The following is a 14,951-nucleotide window of genomic DNA, read 5'->3' as shown; positions in this document are numbered from 1 at the left end:
AACAATTGTTGGAAAAATTACTTGTGTCATGCACAAAGTAGATGTCCTAACCGACTTGACAAAACTATAGTTTGTTTACAAGAAATTTGTGGAGTGGTTGAAAAATGAGTTTTAATGACTCCTACCTAAGTGTATGTAAACTTCTGACTTCAACTGTGTATCAAAATAAGTTTAACACAAGACCAGGAAATAAAGGATTGTCAATGTGTAGCTTCATGTCTTCTCATCTTAGAGATATTGATTGTCACTTTGTCATATGTTGGATGTAAAACAATAAAACCAGTCAAGGACTTCAGCTTGTATTTACATGCCCAGCTTTCTCTTACTCTCTCTGCTACAGTGAGGAAACATTCAATCTCCTCCACAAGTGGACATTTTCTCATTTTCATGTCTTTGACCCCTTTTTCCCATCCCTAATTTCTCACGCCCCTAAACCTTAACCCTTCCCTTTCTGTCACTAGAATTGATACAACTCTACCAAATGCATCCGTTCCTGCCATACCTGTATGTCTCGACTCAACTTAGACTCCCTCTTCCCCTCCTTTTAGTCCCTCTTTGATCCTTAGGACTTAGTGCCTCGCCCCTCTCTACCGCCCTCCTAGCCCCCTAGCCACCCCTAGCCACTCAAACTCTTACCACGCAACCCTCTGCCAACCCCTCCATTCTCCATCCAACTCCAGCTGGCCTCCCTCTTCTTTCCTCCCTCTACATCCCTACTTTCCTCTCTCCCTCTCTAGAACTCGTACTGGGAGATGAACATGGTGATCTTGGTGATGTACCGCCCCAGCTGGACCCCTTTCTCCAGCTCGGTCATCTCCACCTCTGCCTCCAGTGTAGCAGGTCCTTGCACCGGGCTCCCCAGCACCAGCTGGCCTGTCTGGCGGTCTGACCGCTGCACCGTGAAGTGCCGTCGGGCCTGCCCGCGGCCCAGCAGGGAGAAACGCAGCGTGTCGCCGATGAGGCGGAGGGCCGACACACGGAACATGGTGCGTGGTGCCGACAGGTTGGATACGACAGACAGGTAGTGGTGGGAGATGGAGTTAGGGGCCTGAGAGCACACCTTGTTGTCCACAGAGCAGGGGTTACGCTCACAACGCCTGGGGAACGGGGAAGGATATAGGCATTAAGAGGGATTATTGCAAGAGACTGATAAAAAGAGTTATCAAATCTTTTCTTGATTAACTATAAGAGGAGGTACTCACAGGGGTGAGGTTTTGCTGTAGGTGGCATTTCGTATGCGGGGGCAGTCCACACGTACACACTGGAACCCTCCGTAGGTGTTTATACACATCTGGTCCCGGGTGCAGTTATTCAGTCTGGTGGAACACTCATCTATGTCTACAGGCCGGGGAGAGAGAGGGAGAATAATGTGTGTAAAAGTGAGGGAGGGACAGATAAAGAGACAGAGAAATAACTGATTTATTGCAATTGCCTACAAAAACAAACATTTATTCAGACCAGATGTATGGTTTGTTTAATTATTCAGCCAGTGGATAACAGAATTGCATGGAATTACAGATACAACGGATAGGAAATAATAGGAAACATTCATTATCCTTCAGCCAAATGATCTTCTTTCTCTTTGTGGTAGACTATTCAAATGTTTAGTATTCATCTGGCATAACTGGCATGTTTTGAGCCAGATGATTTGATGGTGTGTGTGAGTGTGTGTGTTCAGCGCTGCGGGAGCATTTGAGACTTTGGTACAGTGTGTGTGGTCTCCTTTCACCTTTGCAGTTGCGTCCATCACGGGTGACATTGTATCCAGCAGGACAGGTACAGCGGTAGCCTCCAGGGGTGTTAACACAGGCATGTAAACACAGCCGGCCAGCCTGACCCATGTGGAACAACTCACACTCATCAATGTCTGAAAGACACACAGTTAAAATTGCCATTGATGTCAGTTACAGTATATAACATTATGCGGTCAGACTATGTGTCTTTTGATGTTACCATAGCAATGGTAGCTGTTTGCAGTATACCTTTGCAAGTGGTGCTGTCACGCCCAGAGATGGTGTATCCTGCGTCACAGGTGCAGTGGGTGGTGCCCTGGACATGCGTACAGTGAGATGAACGGAAAAACGGACCAACAGTCACAGCCGGGGGAGAGATGGCAGCAGCCGCAGAGGAGGTGGCAGACGAGGTGTTCGTCATGGTGACAAAGACTGGAGAAAAAAGAAAGAGGGAGAAAAAGAAAGAGGAATGAGGAGAAGAGTGATACTAAGGATGATTCTCATTGATATGGAGGTTTCTGACTGCAGTCTGAGGGCATGGCCATCTAAACATCTCCATCTTCAAATCAGTACAGTGCAGCTTATTTCTTTATAAAACACTATGACAAGGGGTACGAGACCGAGTCCAGAAAAATGTGATTCCAATTCAAGACCCTGATTGTAATTTTGTCAATTGCCACCATAATAACAGTTCAAAATGTCCAGTATTTCTGTGTTCATATTTCAGAACAACATATGGATTCTTTAGACATTCAGAATGGTGAAAAAAATGCATGCTGAGGGAAAACAAAGTCACTCTACAAACAATTACTAACCCAAACACAGTGGGAAGAATGGACCTTATACAGCTTCAGAGAAGGGCTAATGGATTTAAAAATAACTATTATAACAATAATAATTAAAATTACATTATTTTCAATGGCGTTCTGATTTAAATCACTTCAGTTTTTGTTGGAAAGGAAAGGGTTAATACTGAAGAGAAAAAAAGAGCCAATCAGGATTTTTCTTTGTTGGTCTCTGGGGAGATAAATCTAGCTAGCAAAGTCAGCCATTGGCTCGGCCATCAGAAGCTAGACAGGAAAACTACTATTGTGTAGCTAGCTATCTTTTGTTTTTATCTAGTTTGTAGCGGCTGCAGCAGGTGTTATAGAAGAGGATGTTGTTGCTAATTTGTTATCTTCTCCCTTTTCAAGAATAACTTCTTGAATAAGTTTAAAGTTATCCTCATCTATTGAGTTGAACTGTGTTTATTTTATTTCAGCTCGCTTGCAGTTGTTAGTCATCTCTTTGAAAATAACTTGTGTGTGAAACATTGTTGCATTTAAACTTTAGGTCACCGGTTACTTTGTGTGCTAAACGTGAAATGTTTTTATCAATGGAAAGTAATAGTACATTTCGATTAGTACATTTTCGATTAAGAAATACTTAGCCTAATGGTTGTGTTTTAGTATTCTTATGATTGGAACCCACTGGCTTACTATCTCAGAGTGATTGGATTGCTTATTCTTTAACATCATGCTGTGTGTGACTGCTGTCTTTCCATTGGCCCTATGCAGTGGTGCAGTTGAGCCTGGAGAAGTGGGTATACTCACATTTTGCCCAAAAATTCTCAAATGGTCTGCCCAGCAAAGGTAAATCTTATGTTTTTCTGTTTTTTAGATTTGCACTCTAAAATCACACCTTTTTTTTTTAAAGTAGAAAAACAAAAAGGTGACATTCTAAGTCCACAACAATGCTTAAACCACACCAGGAGACCCTTTTAGGGGTCTGAAAATAAATAATATAGAAGAGTATTTTTGTAATAATAATAATAATAATAATAATGTATTATTTTTCTGTTTTTGCTCAATCTGATTGGGTGGTTCTGGCTCCCCAGTGGGTAGGCCTGTGTCCACCCAGGCCCACCTATGCCTACGCCACTGATGCAAACAGGGTATGATGACTGAATTCCTTAATGACTTTGGACCAAACCTTTTCAATACCTTGTTTGCATACCCATTGTTGCCTTAGTTAGCATTTACTGGTAGATATCATACATTGAAAAGTATTTCCAACCTACCCTACAGGCTACCAATGTCATTTTTCTGTGAGCTGCTCTATGCCAAAAAAAACAGTTGAGAGCTGTACGCTCTTGCTGCCTGCAGATGACATTCCGTTGAAACTAGGCTGTGTGTGCGGCGCATGTGAATATACAGCTCTGGAAAAAATTAAGAGACCACTGCAAAATGATCAGTTTCTCTGGTTTTACTATTTATAGGTATGTGTTTGTGTAAAAGTAACATTTGTTTTATTCTATAAACTTACAACATTTCTCCCAAATTCCAAATAAAAATAGTCATTTAGAGCGTTTATTTGCAGAAAATGACAACTGGTCAAAATAACAAAAAAGATGTGGTGTTGTCAGACCTCGAATAATGCAAAGAATGTAAGTTCATATTCATTTTTAAACAACATAATACTAATGTGTTAACTTAGGAAGAGTTCAGAAATCAATATTTCATATATATATATATATATTTGGAATAACCCTGATTTTCAAATCACAGCTTTCATGCGGCTTGGCATGCTCTCCACCAGTCTTTCACATTGATGTTGGGTGACTTTATGCCATTCCTGGCGTAAGAATTCAAGCAGCTCGGCTTTGTTTGATGGCTTGTGACCATCCATCCTTTTGATCACATTTCAGAGGTTATCAATGGGGTTCAGGTCTGGAGATTGGCCCTGGCCATGACAGGGTCTTGATCTGGTGATCCTCTATCTACACCTTGATTGACCTGGCTGTGTGGCATGAAAGCTGTGAGGTGGGCGGACGGTCTCGAGTACTACAACACTGGTTTAAACGTTTAAAAAATTAAATCAAACCTTCATGCAACACTGTAGTTTCCCAACATTTCCTGACCTCAGTGTTCACATCCATTGCACCATGCAGCCCTCTATCAGTGGGCTGTGTGTGAGTGGGATGATAGACTTATAGAAGGCTCCCACACAGTGCAAGCAGTGTTAGTCATGGTCAAAGTCCATCCAAATCCCCATTAGTCTGTATGTGGCTCTCACCTACAGCAGTGTACTGTACACATGGGGGAGAAATGAAACAAACAGACAGAAACAAAACCAAATTGGGCCGTATTGAGGCGCTGGCTCCGCCTAGAGCCCTGAGTGTGTATGATAGCCCAGCCACCCAGAACCAGCGAGAGGGAGTGGACCTGGGTCTGCCTCGGTGTCTGGCCCTTGTGTGTTGTTGTTACTAGTTAGCCATAGCATAGAGATATATAGGACTGTAAATTCTGGTTCCAGTTTATAATAGCAATAAGGTACCTCAAGGGTTTTGTTGTATATGGCCAATATACCACTGCTAAGGGCTGAGTCCAGGCACTTCACTTTGCATTGTGCATAAGAACAGCCCTTAACCATGGTATACTGGCCAATATACCACACCCCTTTGGGCTTTATTGCTTAAGCATCTCTACCTACATGTTGGCACAGGGCTCTGGCAGGTGGCTCCGGCCCAGCCTTTGGTACACGTGCAGGAGAATTGGTTCATCTCGTCCACACACGTCCCCCCGTTCAAACAGGGAGACAAGGCACACTCATTTATGTCTGAGGAAAGACAGGAGGAGTAAGGGATTAGTCAAGAGAGGAGAATGAAGTAATATTAGCCCTGATGTAAATGTTGGCTCGCTAACTCACTGACAAGCACAGGTGGAACCTTATAGCTCTGATGCACGAACCAAAAGAGAAAAGCTCCTCCTCTCTCTATGTGTGTGTGTGTGTGCATGAGCATGAATGTGCGTGTGCATCCATGTGTGTGAGTACTCAACCTAACTGGAGCGAAAGGGATGGCCTGACTTTTAGTCTCACAGAACATCTTTGAAGTGTTATCTAAATGTTAGCGAGCTGTCAAGACAGAGGGCTGCTATCACTATGTGTCACAGTCACTGGATTCAATAACCCATTTTGGATGGCCATGAAAATACATAAAAAGGAAATTTGATAATGAAACGCATATGGATGCAAGCCATCTTATCTAGATAAATGTTAGTAATATGCATGAAGTTTAAAATGGGGGAAAGAGAGATACAGAAAAGAGTGGGGCACAAAGAGGATGGTGACAAGGACATGAGAGAGATGCTAGAGCAGATAAAAAGATGGGCACAAAGAGGATGGTGACAAGGACATGAGAGAGAGATGGTAGAGCAGATAAAGAGATGAGTGACGGGACAGAGAAGAGGAAAGGAGAAGATAAAGGGGGAGAGACACCTGACAGGAGCCAGAAAAAGAGAAGTAGGTGGCAGTTGACAAAAGATAGTGATTTCACATCAGATGTGTGTCTCCCTAATGGTTAAGGTTTGGATTAGGGGTAGGGTGATCTGTAGCAGATGGTAGGGTCACTCACTGCGGCAGGTGGGCTGCTGGCCGCTCCAGGTGAGGCTCTCCTGACACATCCTGCTCTCTGCTCCCACCAACTCATAACCCGCATCACACAGGAAGTGAACCTCGTGACCTGGGTTCTGCGCCTTTCCCAACTTCCTGCTGTTGGCAGGCGTGTCCAGCTTTAGACAGGTATCTGTAAAGCGGTGGGGGGTGGTTGGTAGGGGCCATAATCCAAGACTTAACTCTCCAGCCATAGCTCCATAGGAGTTCAATTTAACATTTCTACCTACCGCTAACCACCAAATTACATACCAGTAGTAGCAAAGGAATAACAATCCACCAGAGTTAACATTTTTAGAACGCAGTGTGACGCTGCTAATAGCATTTTTACCGCAACTACTCGGTCCGGCTATGCTGTGTGTAGGCCTACACAACTTACTGAATCACGATTGGTTCTCGTTCATGAGCTAGACAACCATAGCAAAAACATTAGTAATACAAACCTCCATCACATTCTTGCAACGGATGTTTTTTGTATTCTAAAATAAAAAGCAGCAGGCCTACTAAAAGCCATTTTAGGCATTTCAGTGTACTTAAAAAGAACATGAAGAAATCTAATTTAAGCTTATGGCTAAAATGGTAGGCTGCATGTTGCTGCATGTTGCTTCTTTGACCAATGTTTGGGCTGTGTGCAGACTTACCATTGTTTACTTTGCCAGTCTGTTTGGTGGCTGTGTTCTGTAGCAAGTTGAGTTTCTTCCTCAGGGTGCGGAGGCTCTGAAGATATGCAGCCTCGTGGGTCGACAGCAGCTTCTGGACCTACTTTAGGGAGCTCTGCATGTCCTGCCTGCTGGGACAGTCCTACAGGGACAGGGCATGGTAAGCAGGTGAACACTTTTTTGTCCAACAAAAACAGGGGAAGCCAGTGGCAGTCGAACAGTTAAAAAGTTCTATACAGGGATAACTTGACAAGAGAGTCATCCCAAAAGGCAATTCTTTTGCAGAGTTACTGTATTTTAAAAAGCCATAATACAGGAAGATCTTAACTGCATTTTAGCAAAGGGGCAGGTTACAAACATGGGTTTGTAAGATCCATTAAAACATTGAGGAGCATGCAAGCTTATTTTTCCTATACTGACATAGGCAATGAATGTGCTCTGTGTAGCCTAATGAAATGCAGTTCCAGTTGATAGACGACTGCCTAATTTAAACTCAAGTCAGGAACCGTGAGACACAGGTGACTTGGTCAGAGGATGGAGGCAGAACTAACGCTTACATTAGCTTCCTAGAATTTGACATCACTCAGTTATACAGACCACATTCTGTAACGTCTGCTTCCAACTCCTACTCTCAAACACGTAGATCCCCTGAACGCAGCTCACTTTCCAGCTCACACTCTCAAACACATAGATCCCCTGAACGCAGCTCACTTTCCAGCTCACACTCTCAAACACGTAGATCCCCTGAATGCAGCTCATGCTCCAGATGCCAATCACCTAAATTCTGATCACCTGTTCACACACCTGTATGTCATTATCACACACTATTTAGTTCTTTGCACCCCATCATTGTGAGGTATTTGTTTTTTTTGTGACACACTTCTATTCGGAGCTCTGGTTTTCCCGAAATGTAATTGTCCCGTGTATGATAGTTTTTGCCTGCCTCACTAAGGACGCCTATTCCCTGCCTGTACTTTAGCCTCGGATTTCCTGTTATCAACATATTGCCTGATCTCCCGGACGACGTTACTAGCCTTTTCCCTGCCTGTACTGTTGCCTTTTGGACCCCCTATGTATGACCACCTGCCTGCCCCTGGACCCAGCTACCTGCCTCCCCCTGTGGTCCTTTACAAATAAACACCTGCTGCGCCCTGCGCTTGAAACCAGCTCTTTGTCTTCCATCGTGTTCATTACACATACACTGCCAAGGAAAATGTCCTCGCAACTTAATCACTGGACAGAACAGAGAAATTACCTCACCAACAAGTTAATGTTGGAATAACAGGACAGAAGTACAGCAGCTACTGTACATTGGCTTGAGTTATGAATGATAAACTAGCAGCTGGTGAGCCACATGAAGTGATTTGTTACTGCATTTAGAAAGTATTTGAGGGGTTTTCCTAAGATAGCACTGAAAGGTAAAGAATGTAGTGTACAGTACATAAAGTTTCTAAAAAGGCATATGGTCACTGGTCTGGGTTTCTAGGGAGACCAGAGGAGAGACATCAGAGTAGACATACCTGCTTCAACACTACCTCAGCACTCAGAGGGCCATGTTTTTAATCTCACTGTACACAGTAGGCAGCCTAGTCAATATGGTTAATGGTGAATGAATTAATTGAGCGGTGACATCATCCCCCTGGTTGTCTGCCCTACACGTGAACCAAGAGTTCTGGGCACGCATGGGCATCTCAACAACCCCTACCACCAGCTGGGGAACTTGAAGTCAGAGGTGGCTGTAGTGTTGGTAGGCTTTTGCCTTTGTGCAAAGTGAGTTGTTCTCTAGTGGTAGTAGTTTTATGTTCTGGAGGTTGTGTGCTTATGCCCCTGGTGGGGTTACTTGATGGTGCCAGAGAGAAGTCCTGTAGGCCTCCTGTATGGTCTAAGAGGGTTGCTGTGAAACACTGAAGACACACTCCATGAGAGAAAGAGTGGCTCCAATCCTATCTGGACTCATTCTCACAACAGATTCCCATCACACTAAAGCCCCTCCCAGTCTGTCTTCTCTCATATCCCAGCCTATCTCTGCTGTTCTATCTCTTCAGCCCAGAAGTGTGTGGAAGTTCTGACAGTCAGTGGAATGATCTCCTTGGAGGCAGAAAAAATTGTTGGTTGCTCATAGCGTTCATTGTTTGATGCAGGGGTGGGTGTACTGTAGGTTGGAGAGGCTGTTTGGGGTCAGATGGTGTGGCATAAACACCCAGAGGGTAAACATCACCTGTGTATGAGGCACAGCCTTTCCTCCCATTGGCTGAGAAAATCAGGGAGTGTTAGTAGTATATTTTCCCTGAACTTCACCTCTCTCCCTCCTCCTCTCTGTCCGCTCATGGATGTTTTCAGAAAGCCAATTAGTGTTTTCATCTGGCAGAAGTTATGTAAGAAAAGTAAATATTTGGTCATCCTGTGAAAACACCTGGCTGATTGAAACTGGAGCAGGGAGCTGGGCTGCTGGAGCGACATCAGTCAGGACGGAGGGAGGGAGGGAGGGAAGGAGGGAGGGAAAGGCTGCTGTTTGTGTGCCCCAGCGATAATGTCCTTTTTCTGCCTCCGCTGCAAAACATTTCATGTGTTTGCATTTCATGTGTCTGTAACATTATCTTGGTGTGCCTAGGTAACATACCTATAGTCTCCTTCAGTAAGTTCTGAGCTGCTCTTTGAATCGAGAGGTGTGCAGTGCAATGATGAAGGCCAAAGTAGCATGGTGATCTAATCCAAGGATTCTAGATTGTTCTAAGTGAATTCTGTGATGCAGAAAGCTTTTGCATAAAATGAAAAGTGTCCTGTAGCTAATAATACTCTGGCTGACATTGTTCAATTATGTAATCCCTGCATGGCTTCAGTTCTGCAGTGTGAGTTGTGCCATGACAAGAACAAGCCGAAGATCACTAATGAGACCTGAACAGACTCCTCATACACACAGCTCATTACCACACAGTACGTCATGATCTTAACCAAACGTGGACAAAACTAAATGGAGTCCCAATTTGACATTCCACATTAATTTCTAACTGAACAACAGAAAGAGTACAGCATATACACACACGCACACACACACACACACACACACACACACACACACACACACACACACACACACACACACACACACACACACACACACACACACACACACACACACACACACACACACACACACACACACACACACACACACACACACACACACACACACACACACACACACACACACCAGCCTGCTGTAATATAGACCCTTGCCCTTTGACAAGGTAGAGAGGTTTCGCAGTTTTGTGTTGAAACACGTCAGAGGTGTTGGGTCTATTCATAGTGATGGGCCTCTCGGTGTCTGGACATGCATGCAAGGGGCCTTAGTAATTGTTTGTGCAGCTTGCCTGGGAAATGAGGTCGACCAAACACCAGTTCTATCAATGGGTATCTGTCCATGTCATGATGCATGGATAATGATCTTATAGCTGGACTTGCAGGCTCCTGACTTTGACAAAAGATTGACACTTCAGCTTGATGCGTTTGAACCTTCAACAACACCCAGACATCAATGCTGCATCCCTCAGTGTTAGATGTTGAACTAAAGCCTGTCCACGAAAAGGGCATTTAGACAACCTTTCTCTCAGGTCTATTTTCTCAGTTGTAAATCTTGTGTGATATTTATCCACTGTCTTTTCATGTCATTACAGATAATGGCAAGAATTTTAACTATGACCTGAGGCTATATGTGATAGTTAATTGGTCTGGAAATGTTTTCTGAGTTTATTAAGTTAATGGACAACCTAAACACGTCAGAAACCACAATAGCCTACATTAAATCGTAACACACTCATAGAGATTATAATGGTAACCCATGATCATATCAAATACAGTAATTTACTTTGATTTTATGTATTACTCTGTGATATGTGGTGTGATACGTGCTTTTAAATCAGTTACATTTTTGATTGGACCAAGCAGCTGTGCAAAATAAATCCAAGAAACACCATATGTTGTCTCTTAATAGTGCCCAGGGTGCCCTCATGACACTGACAAGCTCAGGAAACACTCACCTGCCCAAATGCAGCGTGGATTGGACAAAGACACAGGAACACAATGACAGCGTGCATGCAAATCATTTTCAGTTAATCCTGTACTGCGAATACACTCAGTCCCGAAGCGTGCTGGGTTGGGTATCTTCCGGGTACAGTGAATTTCCAGTGTGTAAAATGCGCTTATAAGCACCTCAGTGGTATTTGTGAGAAATGCTATTAATTCCTTCACATGTCAGACAAGATGCCAAAGCAAAACTTTATGGAATATAGGGTTTACTCTTCGAGAACCAATCAGGTTATGGGACTAGAAGACCTGTTGACCACATTTGACAAAATAACCATTGCGTAGGCATGTATTTTTTTTTTCAAACTCTTTTCCTTTTTTTGGAAGGCACATGGCAAATTTCCTCCCTCATGAAAGCCTCTCAGATGTAGAATTTCTAAACTGGAGAGAAAAATTAATTTAGCAGGAAGTTTGGATGGATTGATGCAAGCTCCACTGGGCAGTGGGCATTGTGGGAAGGTGACAAGCAGGGTAATGTGAGACACAACTTATACAGGTTGCATCTTCTCATGATTTATGAGGAAATGTAGGCCCATCTTTCATTAGGGAAATAACTATGTAACACAGGGATACATATAACCTACTTGAGCAGAACACACATTTTGTTGAATTAACTCTATTACCAGGTAATTACAGTAGCCTAATGGACAATGAGTCTGTGTTCCAATGTGTTTCTCTGTTATCTTAAATGGCAGATATCCTGAGAGTAAAAGCGTACTGTTGAATGAGCATAGAAAGTGGGGAAGGTGTGCCCTCTGCAGGGAGTAAGTGTCCATCACCTTGCCATCATCTAATTCAATGGTTATGTTCTCATCTCCCCAGCAGAACACACCTAACACCATCCCTACCATGGAAGTATAGCTAAGGTTAGTTGTTCTGTCATACCCCCAGCCTGGTGAACATTCTCATCCCATAAAAACATTCTCATGCCATCATCAGCTCCAGATAGTAAATCACCAACTGCTGAAGCATCAGGAGTCCTGTTTCATTCCCCACGCTGGGGCCATCACAGACCTGTCAGTGAGTTAGATCTGATTCCACCTGTAGCTCCCCTCCCTCTCAACCACCCACCCACGTAGTATAGACCCACTGTGACTGCATTGAACTGTACTGCATTTACTGGCCTCTACTTTACTTCTCCTTGCTTCTCTGCTTGCTCAGCTATAGTTCTCTCCCACTGTCCATTATGATACACATTTATCCCTTCTGCATTCCATTCTATTCCAGGGCTTGTGGTTCTGCATCACTCCACACAGGGACCTCCGCACCCGTCCTCTTGGGTTAAGGCTCTGTCTCTTTCACGACTCATTGACATGATGGTCTCAAATCCCCCAGGACAGCACTGAAGACAACAGTCACACAACAGTAACTTCCCCACTACCACCCACCCACATACTCACCCATGTGCAGTACCCCATCCTACTGAAAGCCCTTAACTAGGCCCAGGATGTGATGTAAGCTTCACCCCCATGTCTGAATCTCTATACTACTCACTGAGGTGACTCAGCGCTACTACAGTACCTTCCCTAATCCTAGTAGGTGATGTCACTATGGGAGGATAATGGGAAGAGAGCCGCATGTAGAATCGATAGCCCATGACCAGTGAGTGGTTCGTGACTGATTGGCGCCTCACTGCATGGGGGTCTCTCTCCACAATGTCTGTTCTTTTATATCTTTGAGAATTTAATACAGAAACACGAGATGGCTCTCAATCCTGTGAGATCCTCCTGTAACGAGAAGCAGAACAGTACAGCTAGTTGAGGTTCTGTTGAAACTGGTTACCCAATACACAGCCCCTACCCCCTGTCCTTCAGTTTCTGTGGGGAACACACACATACAGTATGAACCCTCAAATTAAATCACAGTCTTGAGAAGACACAAGTTTGGAGGGATTTATTGTGAAATGTCATTTTTGATTACATTTACGCATATTATTTGCTACTAATGGTCAAGACATATGATGTTTTGTGTGTCGTGCGGCGGGGGTGTAGTTGGAAAAGTTGGGGTTTTGATGTGATGATGGAGAATGATTGGGTATCAGAACTCTTCTGTTCAGCAGACGTTTCATAGTTTCACTGTGGTGATTATATTGTCTTGCTGACTTTGTGGGGATCTACTGCTGTAGTAGACCACTACGTAACAAAGGATTCCTGAAAAGATAGGTGAGATTTCTCGTCATGGTGTGTGAGCATCCCTGATTATTGAAACTTCTCTCGTTCTATAGTTGTACTGTTTGCAGAGATTAGCCATATAGAGCTGGCATAGGAAAACCTCTGATTATTTGGTCTCTCTGACTGTGTTACCCACTATTGCATAAAGGCAGACTGAGCTATTTCTTGCAGCGCTACACTCTGCAATCACTGTAGTTATCTATCCTGAGGAAATAGGACAAGCGGTGCAGATTTCTCCAAATGAATGCCATAGTTAGGTAGCCCAGTCTCATCAAATACACACACACACACACACACACACACACACACACACACACACACACACACACACACACACACACACACACACACACACACACACACACACACACACACACACACACACACACACACACACACACACACACACACACACACACACACACACACACACACACATCCATTCTCATCATAGGGGAAATCAGAGCCAGTCACACACACCCACACAACTCTGAAGAAGTTTGAGATGTTATTCTCATGGATCAGTGACACTGATGTCTGCTTGGTTTGGGCTCCTTGTCTATCTCTCAAGTGCGGTATCTGTTGTTTATAAAGAGTTTAGGCTTGTGCTAACACGGATGTAGCCTACTGTTGTATATAGCTTGCCCTACACCACACCTGGGATCACTCAGATAGGCCTACTGACAGTCACCTTTGGTTTTTTAATTGATGTTTTCTTGATTGCTTTACATAGGGTATACATTGGCCTTAGGGATGGTCCAGACTAAAAAAAAATATTGGTCGATCAAAAGTCAAGCCAATCGATCGGTAGACATTTTTTAAGGTGTATTTTTCCATATATAGACACACCCTATGTGTTTTACAGTGTCGACTTGTCATTCCGGGCAGATGGGGCTCTGTTTAGCTAATATACATATATATATATATATATAGTACCGGTCAAATGTTTTAGAACACCTACTCATTCAAGGGGTTTTCTTTATTTTTACTATTTTCTACATTGTAGAATAATAGTGAAGTCAGAAACTATGAAAATAGCACATATGGAATTACGTAATAAACCAAAAAGTTTTAAACAAATCAAAATATATTTTAGATTTGAGATTTTTCAAGTAGCCAACTTTTGCCTTGATGACAGCTTTGTACACTCTTGGCATTCTCTCAACCAGCTTCACCTGGAATGTTTTCCAACAGTTGAAGGAGTTCCCACATATGCTGAGCACTTGTTGGCTGCTTTTCCTTCACTCTGCGGTCCAACTCATCCCAAACCATCTCAATTGGGTTGAGATCGGGTGATTGTGGAGGCCAGGTCATCTGATGCAGCACTCCATCACTCTCCTTCTTGGTCAAATATCCCTTACACAGCCGTGAGGTGTGTTGGGTCATTGACCTGTTGAAAAACAAATGATAGTCCCACTAAGCGTGGGATGGCTTATCGCCGCAGAATGCTGTGGTAGCCATGCTGGTTAAGTGTGCATTACTACATGATTCCATATGTGTTATTTCATAGTTTTGATGTCTTCACTATTATTCTACAATGTAGAAAATAGTAAAAATAAAGAAAACCCCTTGAATGAGTAGGTGTGTCCAAACTTTTGACTGGTGCTGTATATATATATTTTTAGCTAAACAGCCTAAACAGCCCCACCGGGTCACCACTGCATGATACTTAATACTGTGTGGTTGAAAGGTCAGTCAAGCTTTTATAAGTTTGGTTGTCCATGTGGGTTTATCGTAGATCGCGTATCATTCATTCAACTAAATTTTGAGTTGCGGCCAACTTTGTGCGCGTGAGGGGATAAGAACAGTTGCAAAATGTTGACAACTCGTGGGAAGGGGAGAGAGAGAGTGAGTGGGAGTGAACGAGAGGGAGA

General features: G+C 43.5%; 1 pseudogene; it reads right to left on the bottom strand.

Moving 5' to 3' along the window:
* Positions 1–704: 704 nt before the first annotated feature.
* On the bottom strand, positions 705–10,926 carry LOC129834983 (fibulin-7-like; annotated as a pseudogene).
* Positions 10,927–14,951: the final 4,025 nt, after the last annotated feature.

This window comes from Salvelinus fontinalis, chromosome 35, assembly GCF_029448725.1.
Source record: "Salvelinus fontinalis isolate EN_2023a chromosome 35, ASM2944872v1, whole genome shotgun sequence".
NCBI lineage: Eukaryota > Metazoa > Chordata > Actinopteri > Salmoniformes > Salmonidae > Salvelinus > Salvelinus fontinalis.
This window is presented reverse-complemented; position numbering and strand designations above follow the sequence as displayed.